Raw genomic sequence first — 15,534 nt, 5'->3', positions numbered from 1 at the left:
GGGAGTGGGGACTCCATGGCGGGCCCTGGGTAGCTGTGACCTTATGTTGTCAGGGTCTGGGCCCTCTGCTAGATTCAGCTTGGGGCCCCCTGTCTGGGGTCTTCCCCTCCATCCTCCGGGACCCCAGTCCTATCCCTCTGCCCACCCTGTCCTTCTCACCCACTCTACAACCGAGTTCCAGGACTGAAGGACCAGGGACCTTCCCACCAGCAGGGGCTCACTCAAGGAGAGAAAATTCGTCTCCCGGAGCCTCTGAGGCTAGCCACCCAGGCAGGCCTTTACACACCCCCATGCACCTACGTGCCTCATCTGCCTGTGCCCATATCTGCCTTAAACCTCATCAGGGTTCAAGAACGCAGGTGGTGAAATGTCCAGTTCGTAGGGGTCTAGGTCCTGACCCAGCCAAAAGGACCTGCCAGAAAGCCACGTGGGTGTCTGGGGGAAATGCTCCCGTGGTGGGTACAGCTGGCGCAACGGTCCTGGGGTGGGAATAGCTCGGAGCCCAGTGTGGCTGGACCTGGGTCGGGAGTTAGCCGGGGAGAGAGACGGGGTCTGAGAAGTGGGCAGGGACCACTCACATAGGACTCTGCGGGCTGCGGGTGAGTGTGGGGCTTGACTGTATTCTCGATGTGAAGAGCACGCGTGAAAAGCCTAGCCAAGCCCTTGGTGTTCACGATCACGTTCATCCACACATCAGTGCTGGGACTCAGGTGCTCTCAACATCCCCAATTCCCAGATGAGCAAACCGAGGCACAGAGAGGTAAAGTGCTTGCCCAGGTGGCCTGACACACCCCTGTCCCTGCAGATGTTCTGAGGTCGCCCCAGGGCTGGCATTTCCTTCCCTCTGTGGGAGGTGCTCCGCTGCGCCCCAGGTGGGCCCCAGCGGCGCTTTCCTTTGAAGTCCCAGCCAGCTGACTGGACCAACCTGTTCCCCGCGCCTTCCTCCTGGACCCTGGCCAAGCCTCAGGGCTGCCGAGGGGAGGGGCAGAGGCCGCAGAACAGGAAGCACGTTTTGTTTTATTTTAAAATGTACACACACATTTCAGTCTTGTATACGTGTAGTTAAATAACTTTTTCAGTCGGTACCAATGGGGCACACATTGCAAAGCCTGCATCTCTCCTACTCTGTCTTCAGGGGCCCGTGTGCCCGCCCCAGAAGATCTTCAGTTCCCAGTGTCTGTGTCCTTCCAGGAGTGGCTTAGGAACACACAAGCAGAAATGCACAGATAGAAATACATATTCCTCAAAAGATCAGTGGGAGGGGCCTTCCTGGGTCTTCTCCACCCACTTGGCTTGAAAAATTCTCTCAAATCGTCACCCCAGTCTCATCATGAGAAAAACATCAGACCAATCCCAATGCAGGCGCATCCTGCAGCTCCCTGACCAGCAAGCCTCGAAACTGTCAAGGTCACGTGCCTCGAAACTGTCAAGGTCATCAAATCAAAACCAAGGTGAGTCTGAGAAACTGTCACAGCCCGGAGGCTCGGAGGAGCCTTGAGAAGGCCAAAGACAGATGCCACCTGGGGCCCTGGGGAAGAAATGAGATTGAAACAGGCAGATGTCAGTTGATACTAATGTATCCACACTGGTTCCTTAAGTGTGAAAAATGGGCCAGGTGCAGTGACTCACGCCTGTAATACCAGCACTTTGGGAGGCCAAGGCTGGAGGATCCCTTGAGCCCAGGAGTTCCAGACCAGTTTAGGCAACAGAGCAAAACCCTATCTCTAACAACAACAACAAAAAGAATTAGCGAGGCATGGTGGCGTGCACCTGCAGGCCCGGTTACTTGGGAGGCTGAAGCAGGAGTGTTGCTTGATCCTGGGAGGTTGAGGCTGCAGTGAGCCATGTTTGTACCACTGCACTCCAGCCTGGGTAACAGAGCAAGACACTGTCTCCTCCCCCACAAAATTCTAAACAATATATCATACTAATGTCAGATGCTAACAATAGGGTAAACTGGGCGTGGAGTATGGGGTGACTGTTCTGTCTTCACAATTATTTTGAGTCTAAAGCTGTTCTGAAAAATAAAGTTTGCTTTTTAAAAGGGTCAATTTTTTCAAAATCTGTCGAGCTAGACACCAAAGACAAATGACCTCACGACCTTTACTACGCATACATTTATCCCCGGGTTTAAAAATACACGGCAGAAACGCCACATGAAACGTAGATCTGGGAGGTCACTCTGCGCCCTGGCCACGGGATGGCTTCATCCTTTGTCACGGCTGCATAGCCACATGCCCAGTGCCCTCGCGATGGACACGGAGCTTGGCTTTCGGCTTTTGCTGCAGTAGTGACCCTACCAGGCACATCCTGGCCTGTCCGTGCCTCTGCGCCCCAGGCCAGGACCTCTGCAGAATCGCTTCCTAGAAATGGAACAGCTGCTTCAAAGAGAGCCTGTGAGAACGGTGTGGGTTGTAAGGCAACTCTGCCAGCGACAAGATCATCTTCCAAAGCGGGTGGAGGGAGATGATGTGGATGGGCAAGGAAGGTGAGGTATGGTGATTTCATTACAGGTGGTCAGGGAAGGTTTCTTTGAGGGTGACATTTGAGCAAAGACGTGAATAAAGAGACAGTTGGAGCCATGTGGAGATGTGGGGAGGAGGGTTCCAGGCCGGGGGACCAGTACGTGCCAAGGCCCTGAGGTGGGACTGTTTTTGGTGTGTTTGAGAAGCAGTAGGCTGGAGCGATGTGGTGGTAGGAGAGAGATCACAGGGGCTGGAAGGGGCCAGGTCATGGGGGCCTTCTTCAAAGGAATTGGGGTTTTATTGGGAGCAGGATAGGATATATTTAGGGGCATGGGGACTGGCCTGATGTAGGTTTTGAAAGGACCCCTCTGGCTGCCGGGGGGTGGGGGGCATAGTGAGTTGGGAGAACTGTGGGGGTTGGGGGGGGCACCTGCAACCATCCAGGCAAGGGAGGGCAGGGGCTGTGACCAGGGTGTTCCCTGGAAGAGTAGAGGAGGGCAGATTTGGTTTTGTTTCACTATGTTTTTTTGAGACAGAGTGTCACTCTGTCGCCCAGACTGGAGTGCAGAGGCACGATTTCGGCTCATTCCAACCTGTGCCTCCTGGTTTCAAGCGATTCTCCTGCCCCAGCCTCCTGAGTAGCTGGGATTGCAGGCGCCCGCCATGACATCCGGCTAATTTTTGTATTTTTAGTGGAGACAGGGTTTCACCATGTTGCCCAGGCTGGTCTCAAACACCCGACCTCAAGTGATCTGCCCGCCTCGGCCTCCCAAATCTCTGGGATTACAGGCGTGAGCCGCCGCGCCTGGCCTGAGAAGGGCAGATTCGGGAAGTACTCTGTTTTGAAGGCGAAGTGAACAGCACTTGCTGAAGTCCACAGTGACTAGGCCTGGGCACAACAGGGATATATTCGTGTCCTTAGGCTGCTGTAACTGGGCGTCACAAACTGGGTGGCTTCAAAAAACAGACGTTTTATTCCCTCACCGTTCTGGAGGCCCGAAGTCCAAGATCAAGGTCTGGGCAGGGCCGTGCACCCTCTGAACTGCGGTGGGCTCTTTCCTCGCCTCGCTCCCAGCCTCTCGCAGCAGCCAGCAATCCCTGGCATGCCTTGGCTTGTGGCTGCATCTCCCAGCGCCGCCGTCACCACGTGACCTTCCCATGTGTCTCTGTCCTTTTTTGATAAGGGCACCGGTCATACTGGATTTAGGGCCTGCTCTACTCCAGCAAGACCTCATCTTAACCAATTACATCTGCAATGACCCTGTTTCCAAATCAGGCCACATTCTGAGGTTTGGGAGTTAAGATTTCCACATATCTTTTTGGAGCGGACGCAATTTAACCCAGGACAGCAGGGAGACAGCACCCCAGGCCGAGTGAAGGGGAGGACGGCACAGGCAAAGGGTGAGCCCCCGGGCAGGGGACGGCTGTGGCTCTTGGGCCCTTTCTTCGTGCAAACCTTACTCGTGAAGAAAAGAATGAAGCTGAGTTCTGTAGGACATGGGGAGAAAGAAGCCCCGACCCACCCCAGTCCAGCTGAAAGCCTTCTCCCCGCAAATTGCCAATTGTCCCCAAGACCTCCGTCCCTACCTCACTTCCCTTGCTCCCTCCTTCCGGTTCAGGCAGCCAGACCCTCTTATCACCCACACACACAGCTTCCTTTTTAGCCCAAAGGTCGTTATTTTAACACCTGTTGGGAAAACAAGCAGGTTACTCCCAGGGGGTGGGGAAGAGGAGGGAAGAGGGGAGATGCTATTTGTAGGGCTGACAAGTGCCCCTGCCCCTCAAGGCAAGGCAAGAGCAGAAGCAGGGGCCAGGCACGCCTCTCCCCTGTTTCCTGACCTCTGGAGCCGTTCTAACTCCAGCTGCCTTTACTGCTTAACAAACCAGCCCCAAACTTAGCAACTTAAAACAACAGCTGCCATTTATTTGCTCAGAATTCTGCAATTTGGGCAGGACCCGGCATCAGGGTGGTCCCCACCCCACGTGTGTTATCTGGGGGACTCAGCTGGGGCTGGATGGCCCAGTATGGCGTCACCCACATTGTTTAGCACTGGAGCTGGGTACACTCCTCTCTCTCCCCTTGTAACTCATCTCCCAGGCTTCACTCTGTCCCTGCGCTCTCTCCCTCTTCTAGAATCTGGCCTGAGCTACTTTGCGGGCCAGCTGGATTCCAAGAGAGAGAAAATAGAAATCGCCAGGTCTCTTAAAGCTTAGTCCAGAACCGCAGGGAGTCACCTCCACAGCATCCTAGGGGTCAAAGGATTCACAGAGCCTGCCCACTTTCAAGGGGCGGGGACACAGACTCCGCCTCTCATGGGAGAGGTTGCAGGCCCCTGCAGGGAGGGGGAGCATTGCTGGCAGCCATCTTTGCAGGCAACCCTCACACTCCTCCATTTGGCCTCCAGCTGGCCTGGCAAGGCACCAGAGGCTGCAGAGGAAAGCACGTCCCACCTGTGAGATACCAACAAGATACCCGGGCTCTGAAGAGTCTTAAAAAAAAAGCAAGGAGTGGGTGTATGATATCCCACCAAAGAGCAAACGCCCAAGCCACTTGGCACTGCACTCTAACTGGGAGGCTGAACATACAAATTAGATGTTTATAAGAAGAAACAGTCATTAGAACTCGAGAACTAGAGGAGAAATAAACATCATTTCAAGATATTTGACTAATTTGGCTCTGAGCTCTGCCCGCCTGTGAATGTGCTGGTTTCTGGCTTGCGGGGACGCCTGTGTATCTGTGCATGCTTCTCGTTAGCCCTCTTGGTTACGTGTCCTTACTGAGTGCCAACGTCTCCTCCTTTGTAAAATGGGGATAACAGCAACACCCAACTCAAGAGTGTTGGGAGAGTGAAACAAGGAAATACACACAAATTGATTAAAACAGAGCCTGGCACCTATAGTAAGTACTCAAGAAATGTGAGCAATACTCTTCATTTGCTCACATATTCATTCGTTCAGCAAATATGCAGAGGGCCCCAGCCAGGGGAGGCCCTGTGCCTAGTGTTAGGGATCGAAAGACAGTGAGATTCCTCACGCCAGCTGATGCCAGGCACACGGTGGGCGCCCAGGAACAGATTTCTTGAAGAATGAATGTACGGGGCATGGACTTTGCCTTCAAGAGCTGTGGCCTGGGGAGGAGACAGACTTGTAAATAAATCACTGCAAACGCTGTCATGATAAATGCAAAGCAGTTCCAGCTATAAATTTCACCCAAAGTACAGTAAAAGGACCGGCCCTCATGGTGGAATTTCAGAGACAGAGGCCGAGGCAGGGAACAGTGCTGCGGGAATGAGGCCCTCTTAGATGCTTTGAAATTGTACCAGTAAGACCACAGCCCCTGAACCCAGCTGGGAGTGGAGACAGCAGGGCAGGGAAGCCCTCACACCATGGATGATGAGAGGTACACACTTTGGAGGACTTAGGCCACTGGGCTGGGTGGCCCTGGCCATCCCCCTGCCTCAGGGTCCATGGCCCCCAAACCAGGCGCTCTTGGTTTCCAGCAGAAACTGCAGGTGGCACGGAAGGGCCTGCAGGATGGGCTGCCGTGGCAGGCGGGTTTTAGAGTGAGTGGCTTCTGAGTCTGTCTGTGCAAGTTAATGAGTGGCTCTGGACATTTAATCAAAACCAGACATCTCCTCACGGCTGTCTGCTGCGAGCGGCGCTGGTGTCTGCAGAGGTTCTTCCACAGGCTACAGAGGGGACCTGAGTGTTTTCAGGGGCTCTGGCCAAGACGGGAGTGGTCTGCAGGCCGCAGCACCTGGGACTTGAGTGGAGGCCCCATTTCCAGTCCCCACCAGCTGCCAGAGCCCCTGAGTGTGCATCTAAAATGGAGCCGCCCCCCGCCAAGGCCCCTGTGTAATTTGCAGGGCCTGGTGCAAAATGGAAACACAGGATCCTATGCTCAAAAATGATGAAGGATTTCCAGATGAGAACAAGAAAGCATCGAACCAAACGTGGTTTCTGACTGTGGGGCCCTCGGTGTGGCAGGCTCAGGAAACTGAGCTGAAAAAGATACAAAAGACGATTGTTGGGGAGATCTTCACTTTGGCCTCAACAAGCAGTGCTGAGTGCCTGGCTGGCTGTGGTGTCAAGCTGCGGTCAGTGCCTTGCATCCAAGAGGTGCTGAATAAATGCTAATTCCCAGAATTGAGTTGTATTGTGCAGATGGCACTGGGAAGACACGCCCTCATCCTCTGGGGCCTGCTGCGGCCCCTCCCTGCCCTGGCTGCTCATCAGTGGAGACAGAAGGGTGAGAGGCAGACGGAGAAGAGGAAGCATTAACACTTCCCTCCTGGAAGCCCCGAGAATGCCAGAGGGGCACATGGGACCCAGCTGCGGACAGAGGTCCCAGAGGTAGAATGATGAGCAGTTACCTCCCACCCAGCCCAAAGGGACCACACCAGATCCATGGGAATAAATAAGACCCACCTCCCTCTCTGGCCTCCCAGGCCCTCTGAGACCTGGCCACCGCCACTGTCCCCATCTTCCACTGTGCTCTGGCCTTACGGGCCTCTTTGTTTCCTGGACATTGCAAGCTTGTTATGACTTCGGAACCTCCGTACTTGCAGTTCCTGCTACCAAGTCTTCTCTCCCCCAAGACATAGGCTCAGCTCCTCTCCTTATTCTGGTCTCTGTCCGAATAGTGCAAGTGTCCCCATGTTGCAGCCCCTCCCTGGTGCTCCTTCACCCTCTTCCTTCGGCTCTATCTTTCCCTGTGGCCCTCAGCATCATATTTTGTATTCACCGTCTCTCTCCCTCTACCGTCAGCTTCCTGGAGGCAGAGACCTCTTCTGTCTTGCTTATCTTTGTGCTGCCAAAACTGTGATTATCCCCAAATGTTAGTCAGCTCCCCCATTTCACCAATGGGAAGGTACCTCCCTCAATGTTTTTGGTAAACTTACATATAAAACTTTGAGTGGGGGCATATAAAGTAAATAGTCCAAAGTTCACTTGCACATTTCTATTAGTGGTAGAGTTACACATGCCTGTTGATGCCTGTTTAAAGTCATATGTTGGCTGGGCACAGTGGCTCATGCAGGTAGTCCCAGCACTTTGGGAGGCTGAGGCGGGAGGATCGCTTGAGGCCAGGAGTATAAGATTGGGCAACATAGGGAGGCTCCTCTACCAAAAAAAAAAAAAAGCAGGCACAGTGGCAGTGTGCACCTGTGGTTTCAGATACCAGAGAGGCTAAGGTGGGAAGGTTGCTTGAGCACAAGAGGTTGAGGTTTCATAGAGCTATGATCTTCACTGCACTGCAGCCTGGGCAACAGAGCCAGTTGACCCTGTCTGTAAAAAACAATGAATTAAAAAGTCACATGTAGCTGGGCGCAGTGGCTCATGCCTGTAATCCCAGCACTTTCGGAGGCTGAGGCTGGCAGATTGCTTGAGGTCAGGTGTTTGAGACCAGCCTGGCCAACATGGCAAAACCCCATGTCTACTAAAAATACAAAAATTAGCTTGGCGTGGTGGTGTGTGCCTGTCCTCCCAGCTACTCGGGAGGCTGAGGCACGAGGACCACTTGAACCTGGGAGGCAGAGGTTGCAGTGAGCCAAGATTAAGATCATGCCACTGCACTCCAGCCTGGGCAACAGAGCAAGACTCCGTCTCAAAAAAAGAAAAAAAAAAAAAAAAAGTCACATATGACATAAGTAACACAGCACATTAAGATACATTTCTTTGTGTTCCATTCTTACATTCATAAAATCATGTTCTCCCAACTCGCCGCCTGTGTCTTTGACACGGTGTCTTTGAGTCATCAAACAGCATTTGGTGGGCCCCATCTGTTCCCCTCATGTCTAGAACTTTGGAGACATGGCATTTTTTGAATCTGCCCATGAAGCAGCTACTGGAAATTTTATCCCAGGCCGCAAATATCCTTTTGCATAAATTAGGACATTGGTTGTTTCATTTGTTTTGTGGGTGTATATTATTGATGAGTTCCAGCAAGTAACCACGTACTGTGTTACTTTTTAAAGCAATCTTTAAAAGGGTTGTTTAGAGTGATATCCAATACGTATGAATGCGAAGTCATACCCCCGGAATAATGGCTACATCTGATGACATTTCTTGACTGTCTCTGTATAAATGATTCCGAGGCCGGGCGCGGTGCCTCACGCCTGTAATCCCAGCACTTTGGGAGGCCGAGGCGGGTAGATCATGAGGTCAGGAGATCGAGACTGTCCTGGCCAACATGGTGAAACCCTGTCTCTACTAAAAATACAAAAATTAGCCAGGTGTGGTGGCACACGCCTGTAATTCCAGCTACTTAGGAGGCTGAGTCAGGAGAATCGCTTGAACCCGGGAGGTGGAGGTTGCAGTGAGCCGAGATCACACCACTGCACTCCAGCCCGGCGACAGAGCGAAACTCTGTCTCAAAAAAATTTTAAAAAAAGATTCCGAGATGAGACTTAACAGGAATCCTAGGCCGCATAGTTTGAGATTGTTTCGGGATAAGGCTGGCATTCTCACCTGGCCGTATTTAGAATCACCTGGGGGAGATTTTAACATACATAGATGGTTCTAGGTTTCACCCCTAAATCAGCAGGCTCAAAAATCTTAGAGGGGGACATCTGTATTTCTAAAAATCATCTAAGCAGGCTGAGACCCATGAGGCTAATTTTGATATGACGAACCAGTTCCCAAAGTGTGGTCCCTGAGTTAGCAACATCGGCCGTGCCTGGGAACTTGCTAGAAATGAGATTTTCAGCCCCACCCCAAACCTGATGAACTGGACACTCGGGAGAGGGGCCCAGCAGTGTCCCTTTTCATAAGCCCTCCAAGGGATTCGATGCTTGTTTAAGTTGTTCTAAAGCAGGCTTTGATGTTTTTTAAAAATAAAAAGATGGCCCAGTTGTGGTGGCTCACACCTGTAATCCCAGCACTTTGGGAGGCTGAGGTGGGCGGATGTCTTGAGGTCAGGAGTTTGAGACCAGCCTGGACAACATGGTGAAACCCTGTCTCATGCTGGGCACGGTGGCTCACGCCTATAATCCCAGCACTTTGGGAAGCCGAGGCAGGTGGATCACGAGGTCAGGAGATGAGACCATCCTGGCTAACATGGTGAAACCCCGTCTCTACTAAAAAATACAAAAAATTAGCCAGACGTGGTGGCAGGCGCCTGTGGTTCCAGCTACTTGGGAGGCTGAGGCAGGAGAATGGTGTGAACCCGGGAGGCAGAGCTTGCAGTGAGCCGAGATTGCGCCACTGAACTCCAGCCTGGGCGACAGAGCGAGACTCCGTCTCAAAAAAAAAAAAAAAAAAAAAAAAGGGAACACTGTCTCTACAAAAAAATACAAAAATTAGCCAGGGGTTGTGGCATGCACCTGGAGTCCCAAGTACTCAGGAGGCCGAGGGAGAGGACTGCTTGAGCCCGGGAGGCCAAGGCTGCACTTAGCCAGAATTGTGCCACTGCACTCCAGCCTGGGCAAAAGAGTGAGACCCTGTCCTCCCAACCCAAAAAATAATAATAATAATAAGTAAGTTAATGAGAAAGAATCAAGAGAAAAGAAGCTTCATAAGGACTGAAATATCAGGTTACTCCTGTTTTTCTGAGGGAAACTTTCAGGGGTTCAGAGAGCTCACCGTATATTCGGAGAGGTATGCTGCTGTCTGTTGAGGGAGTGGAATTCATGTGGCCTCCATGTCTTGAGCAGTCTCTCAGCACCACACAGCAGGGTAGATGCTTTGCACCACGTCCCAGTGAGATGGGTTCTATTATTATTCCTAGTCTACAGATGAGGAAACTGAGGTCAGAGAGAAAGTTCTTTGCCCAAAGTCCCACACTTGGGAATGCCAGTGGGTACTCCATCCTAGGGCTGGTCCCCAAGCACAGGCTACTTACTGTGACACCTCTCCACTGCAGGGGATGGGGTTCCTGGGTCAGTGCAAGACCCCAGCCTATGGCCTCCTCCATCTTAACGCCGTCAGGGGTATACTGGCCCAGGCCCCAGCTGCCAGGAGGGACTCCCCTCTGGCCTCAGGGGGCTTGCTGAGCAGCAAGGCTTTGTCATCCCAAGCCCAGGTTGGGCTGAAGGCTCCCTCTGAGGCTTGCATTAAAGAGATTCAGCTGAGAAGCCTGATGAGGCAGGGAGCTTGTCACCCCTAAAATGCAGGCATGTCAATGTCATTACCCCTCAAGGAAAATAAAAGCCACAGCGAGAAAGCACAACACACCAATGAGGGAGGCTGGCATTAGAAAGGCTGGTAATACTAAGTGCTGGTGAGGATGAAGGGCAACTGCAAATCCCACACACTGCTGGTGGTATGCAAAATGACAAAGCCAGCCTAGAAGGCTGTTTGGTAGTTTTTTATAATGTTAAACAAACACTTACAACATGACCCAGCTATTCACCTCCTAGGCCTATATCCAAGAGAAAGGGAAACATATACTCACACAGACACTTAGATGCAAAAGTTCATAGCAGCATTACTCATGATTGCCCAAACTGGAAACAGCCCACATTCTCATCAATGGTGAATGAATAACCACACTGCGGCAAATACCACAGAATACTGTTCAGCAATCAGAAGTAATGAACTACTGATATGTGCACCACATATCAGTAGTTTATTGTGATGAACTAGTGATTCATTATGTTTTTGATGCATCTCAAAAACATCATGCTGGGTGGGTGCCAGGCGCGGTGGCTCATGCTTGTAATCCCAGCACTTTGGGAGGCTGAGGCAGGCGGATCACGAGGTCAGGAGATCGAGACCACGGTGAAACCCCGTCTCTACTAAAAAATACAAAAAATTAGCCGGGCGTGGTGGCGGGCACCTGTAGTCCCAGCTACTCAGAGAGGTTGAGGCAGGAGAATGGCGTGAACCCGGGAGGCGGAGCTTGCAGTGAGCCGAGACTGGGCCACTGCACTCCAGCCTGGGCAACAGAACGAGACTCCGTCTCAAAAAAAAAAATCATGCTGGGTGAAATAAGCCAGATCTAAAGCAATGCATACTACCCAACAATCCAATGGTGGTTCCAATTCTGTGACGTTCTAGGACAAACAAATCTAAGCTATCAAGAGAGATCAGATGAGCAATCAGTCGCCGGGAGTTGTGGCAAGGGCAGGGTAGACCACACGGGGCAGGAGGGAGCCTCCTGGGAGGTAGTCACATCATGACTGCAGTGGGGATTACACAACTCTGACAATTCATCAAGCCACACATATATTAGGGGCTCGTGTGTTTTTCTTTATACAGGATAGACAATTTTTCTTTGTCTTTCCAACTTTTATTTTAGGTTCAAGGGGTCCATGTGCAGGTTTGTTACATGGGTAAATTGTGTGTCTCAGGGTTTGGTGTACAGATAATTTTGTGACCCAGGTAATAAGCCTAGAACCACATAGGTAGTTTTTTGATCCTCACCCTCCTCCTGCCCTACATCCTCAAGTAGGCCACGGTATCGGTTGTTCCTGTCTTTGTATCCATGTGTACTCAATGTTAGTCCCCACTCACAGGTGAGAACATGCAGTATTTGGTTTTCTGTTCCTACATCAATTCGCTTAGCATAATGGCCTCCAGCTCCATCCATGTTGCTGCAAAGAACATGATTTTGTTCTTTTTTAAGGCTGCATGGTATTCCATGGTGTATATGTACCACGTTTTCTTTACCCAGTCTATCATTGACGGGCATCTAGGTTGATTCCATGTCTGTGATTGTGAATGGTGCTGTGATGAGCATACACAGGCACGTGTCTGTACAGTAGAACAATTTATATTCCTTTGGGTATATACCCAGTAATGGGATTGCTGGGTTGAATGGTAGTTCTATTTTAAATTCTTTGAGAAACCTCCACACTGCTTTCCACAGTAGCTGAACTAATTTACTTTCCTACCAGCAGTGTATAAGTGTTCCCTTTTCTCTGCAACCTTGCCAACATCTGTTTTTTTTTACTTTTTAATAATAGCCATTCTGCAAAACCTAAACCTATAAAAACCCTAGAAGGAAACCCAGGAAATACCACTGTGGACATCGGCCTTGGCAAAGACTTCATGACAAAGACTTCAAAAGTCTTTTTTTTTTTTTTTTTTTTTTTGAGACAGAGCCTTGCTTTGTCACACAGGCTAGAGTGCAATAGTGCAATCTCAGCTCACTGCAAACTCCGCCTCCTGGATTCAAGTGATTCTCATGCCTCAGCCCCCCAATTAGCTGGGATTACAGGCATGCACCACCACACCCAGCTGAGTTTTGTATTTTCAGTAGAGACTGGGTTTCGCCGTGTTGACCAGGCTGGTCTCAAACTCCTGGCCCCAAGTGATCTGCCGGCCTTGGCCTCCCAAAGTGCTGGGATTACAGGTGTGAGCCACCGCACCTGGCCTCAAAAGTCTTTGATGAAGACTCAAATTGCAACACAAACAATAATTGGCAAGTAGGACCTAATTAAACTAAAGAGCTTCTGCACAGCAAAAGAAACCATCAACAGAGTAAACAGACAACCTACAGAATGGGAGAAAATATTCACAAAGTATGCATCTCACAAAGATCTAATATCCAGAATCTATAAGGAGCTTAAACAAATCAGCAAGCAAAAAACTAAACAACCCCACTAAAAAATGGGCAAAGGACAGGACAGACCCTTCTTAAAAAAAAGATATACATGCAGCCAACAAGCATATGAAAAAAAGCTCAATCATTAGGGAAATGCAAATCAAAACCCAATTTTTTAAAAAGACTTCTAAAAATGCCTGTGTACTACTCATTTCTGCTTCACAGAACAGCCCTCCATCCAAAGCTCCTTGAATATGGTCCCGTCCTATAAGGTGGGGTCCAGCTCCCAGGCCCTGAGGGTCTGGCTGGGGTTGGCACAGGTTAGTAGTTTCTCCAGAGGAGGGCAAAGCATAGGCTCTTTCCGGCCATTGTCATCAACACTGTGCTCTCCACGGGGCTCTAGGAAACTCTCCTGGACCCTGAGTTTGTAGCCCCCAGAAGCAGCTCCTCAAATCTGCCTCGTGAGCCTGGACTTAGGATATGTAAGGACCATGGGGACCACAGTCCAGCAATTGCATGCTGCACTGAACTTTGCAAGGCCCCTCGGCAGGGGCATTTTGTGAATTTGTGGGGTGCTTTTGGTTTTTGCCATCACCGGGGCACTGAGGGCTTTTAGTGGTTGGAGGCTACGGGTGCTAAACTTCCCCTAAAATAAAAAATGGTCTTATCCCTTATGCCATTTTTCAAATCTCCACTCATCATTTTTTGGTGAAGACACTGTTTGTAATAAGCCAGATCTAGAACCTAACTCAGTTGCATAAATAAACTGAAAATATTTTTTGACAAGGTATTTGTTGAGCACTGGGTTTTCCAGGAATAGAATGAATGTGTAAATTGAGGGAGGAGTGTACTCAGTTTTGCTCAGAGCTATGCCAAGAGCTGGGCACCATTTGGGCAAATCACATCACCAATGAACCGCCAACAACATTCACCTGTGCCAGTCTGCACATTACCTGTGCCACTCATGGTAATTCTATTCAGAGGTGCAAACATCTATCTGATGACTCGTTATCCAGAATAGTTGCATTTGAGCATATACTTACAGAAATATATATTATAATTTTGAGACAGGTTCTTGCTCTGTCACCCAGGCTGGAGTATAGTGGCATGATCATGGCTTACTACAGCCTTGACCTCCCATGCTCAAGTAATCCACCCACCTCAGCCTCCCAAGTAGCTGGGACTGCGAGTGTGCACCACCCCACCCAGCTAATTTTTAAATTTTTTGTAAAGATGAGTCTCACTATGCTGGCCAGGCTGGTCTCAAACTCCTGGTCTCAAGTGATCCTCCCTCCTGGGCCTCCCAAAGTGCTGGGATTGCAGAGATGAATCATGTGCCCAGCCAATACATATTATTATATTGTTATGAATGACTTTCTTTAACATTACAGATAGAGCATAATGTGTGTGTGTTTGTGTGTGTGTGTGTGTGTGTATTTTTTGGCAGTACAACGTATAAGTAGCTCCTATCAGTCACGAATCGCATTTCAGGATAGTAGAGGAGACATTTCAAACATTTGTTAGGAAAAGGAACACTGAGTTCAAGAGAATTCTCCAGCAAGTGCCTAAAGAGGCATGCATAAGAGTTTTCATTGTAGCCTTGTTCATAATTGGGAAAAATTGAGCACAATCCATGTGCCCATCAATAGGTGGGTGAATAAATGAATTGTGGCTTGCTCAGCTAATGGAATATAATACAGCAGTGGAGATGAATGAACTTGATCCATGCTTATCAATGTGGCTTGCTGTAAAAACAGTAATAGACAGAAAATTCCAATTACAAAATAATTCATGCAATAGTATACCATTTAGGTCAGGTTTTAAAACATATGAAATGATGCTATAGATTGTGAATGGATGCATTCAAATGGAGCAAATCCTCACCCACTGGAAGGAAATTTACACTGGAATCTCAGGATGGTGGTCACGTCTGTGGAGGGAAGGGATGCATTAGAGGCAGGGGGCCATCAGTAATGTGTGGTTGCTTTAAACATGTATCCAAGGCTGTTCTGGCAGAGTAGACCTTTGGTAAACCTTGGAGGCAGGTGCATGAAGTGATCATGATGCAATTCTTGGTTCCTTGGGGGATGCTTAAAATATGATAGTAATAAGCAAAACCAATGCAGCAGGAGTTGCTCAGCCCTTGTGAAAACTGACAAGACCAAGAGGAGCCATGTCAGACCTGAGGGCTTCTCTCCCAGGGTCATGGAGGAGTGGAAGCCATGACCAGCCCTCCCTCCCTCCCTCTCTCCCTTTCTTCTTTCCTCCCACCTTACCCTCCTGAGTAGCTGGGATGACAGGTGTGCACCACCATACCCAGCAAAGTTTTAAAATTGTTTATAGAGATGGGGTCTCGGTATGTTACCCAGGCTGGTCACAAAATCCTGGGCTCAAGCAATCCTCTTGCCTCAGCTTCCCAATGGAGGCCTGCGATGATGGGTGCTGCTGACCTGTGCACAGCCCTTGACAGCTTGCAGAGCGCCTCCAGCTGTGGCTTCTCATTTGACTTACCTGCTCAGTAGGCACCATTGGTCTATTTCACTCAAGAAGAAGCTGTCTCACAGAGAGGCAAAGCCACTTGCC

This window comes from Symphalangus syndactylus, chromosome 13, assembly GCF_028878055.3.
Source record: "Symphalangus syndactylus isolate Jambi chromosome 13, NHGRI_mSymSyn1-v2.1_pri, whole genome shotgun sequence".
NCBI lineage: Eukaryota > Metazoa > Chordata > Mammalia > Primates > Hylobatidae > Symphalangus > Symphalangus syndactylus.
The sequence above is the reverse complement of the archived record's forward strand: the minus strand, read 5'-3'. Positions refer to the sequence as shown.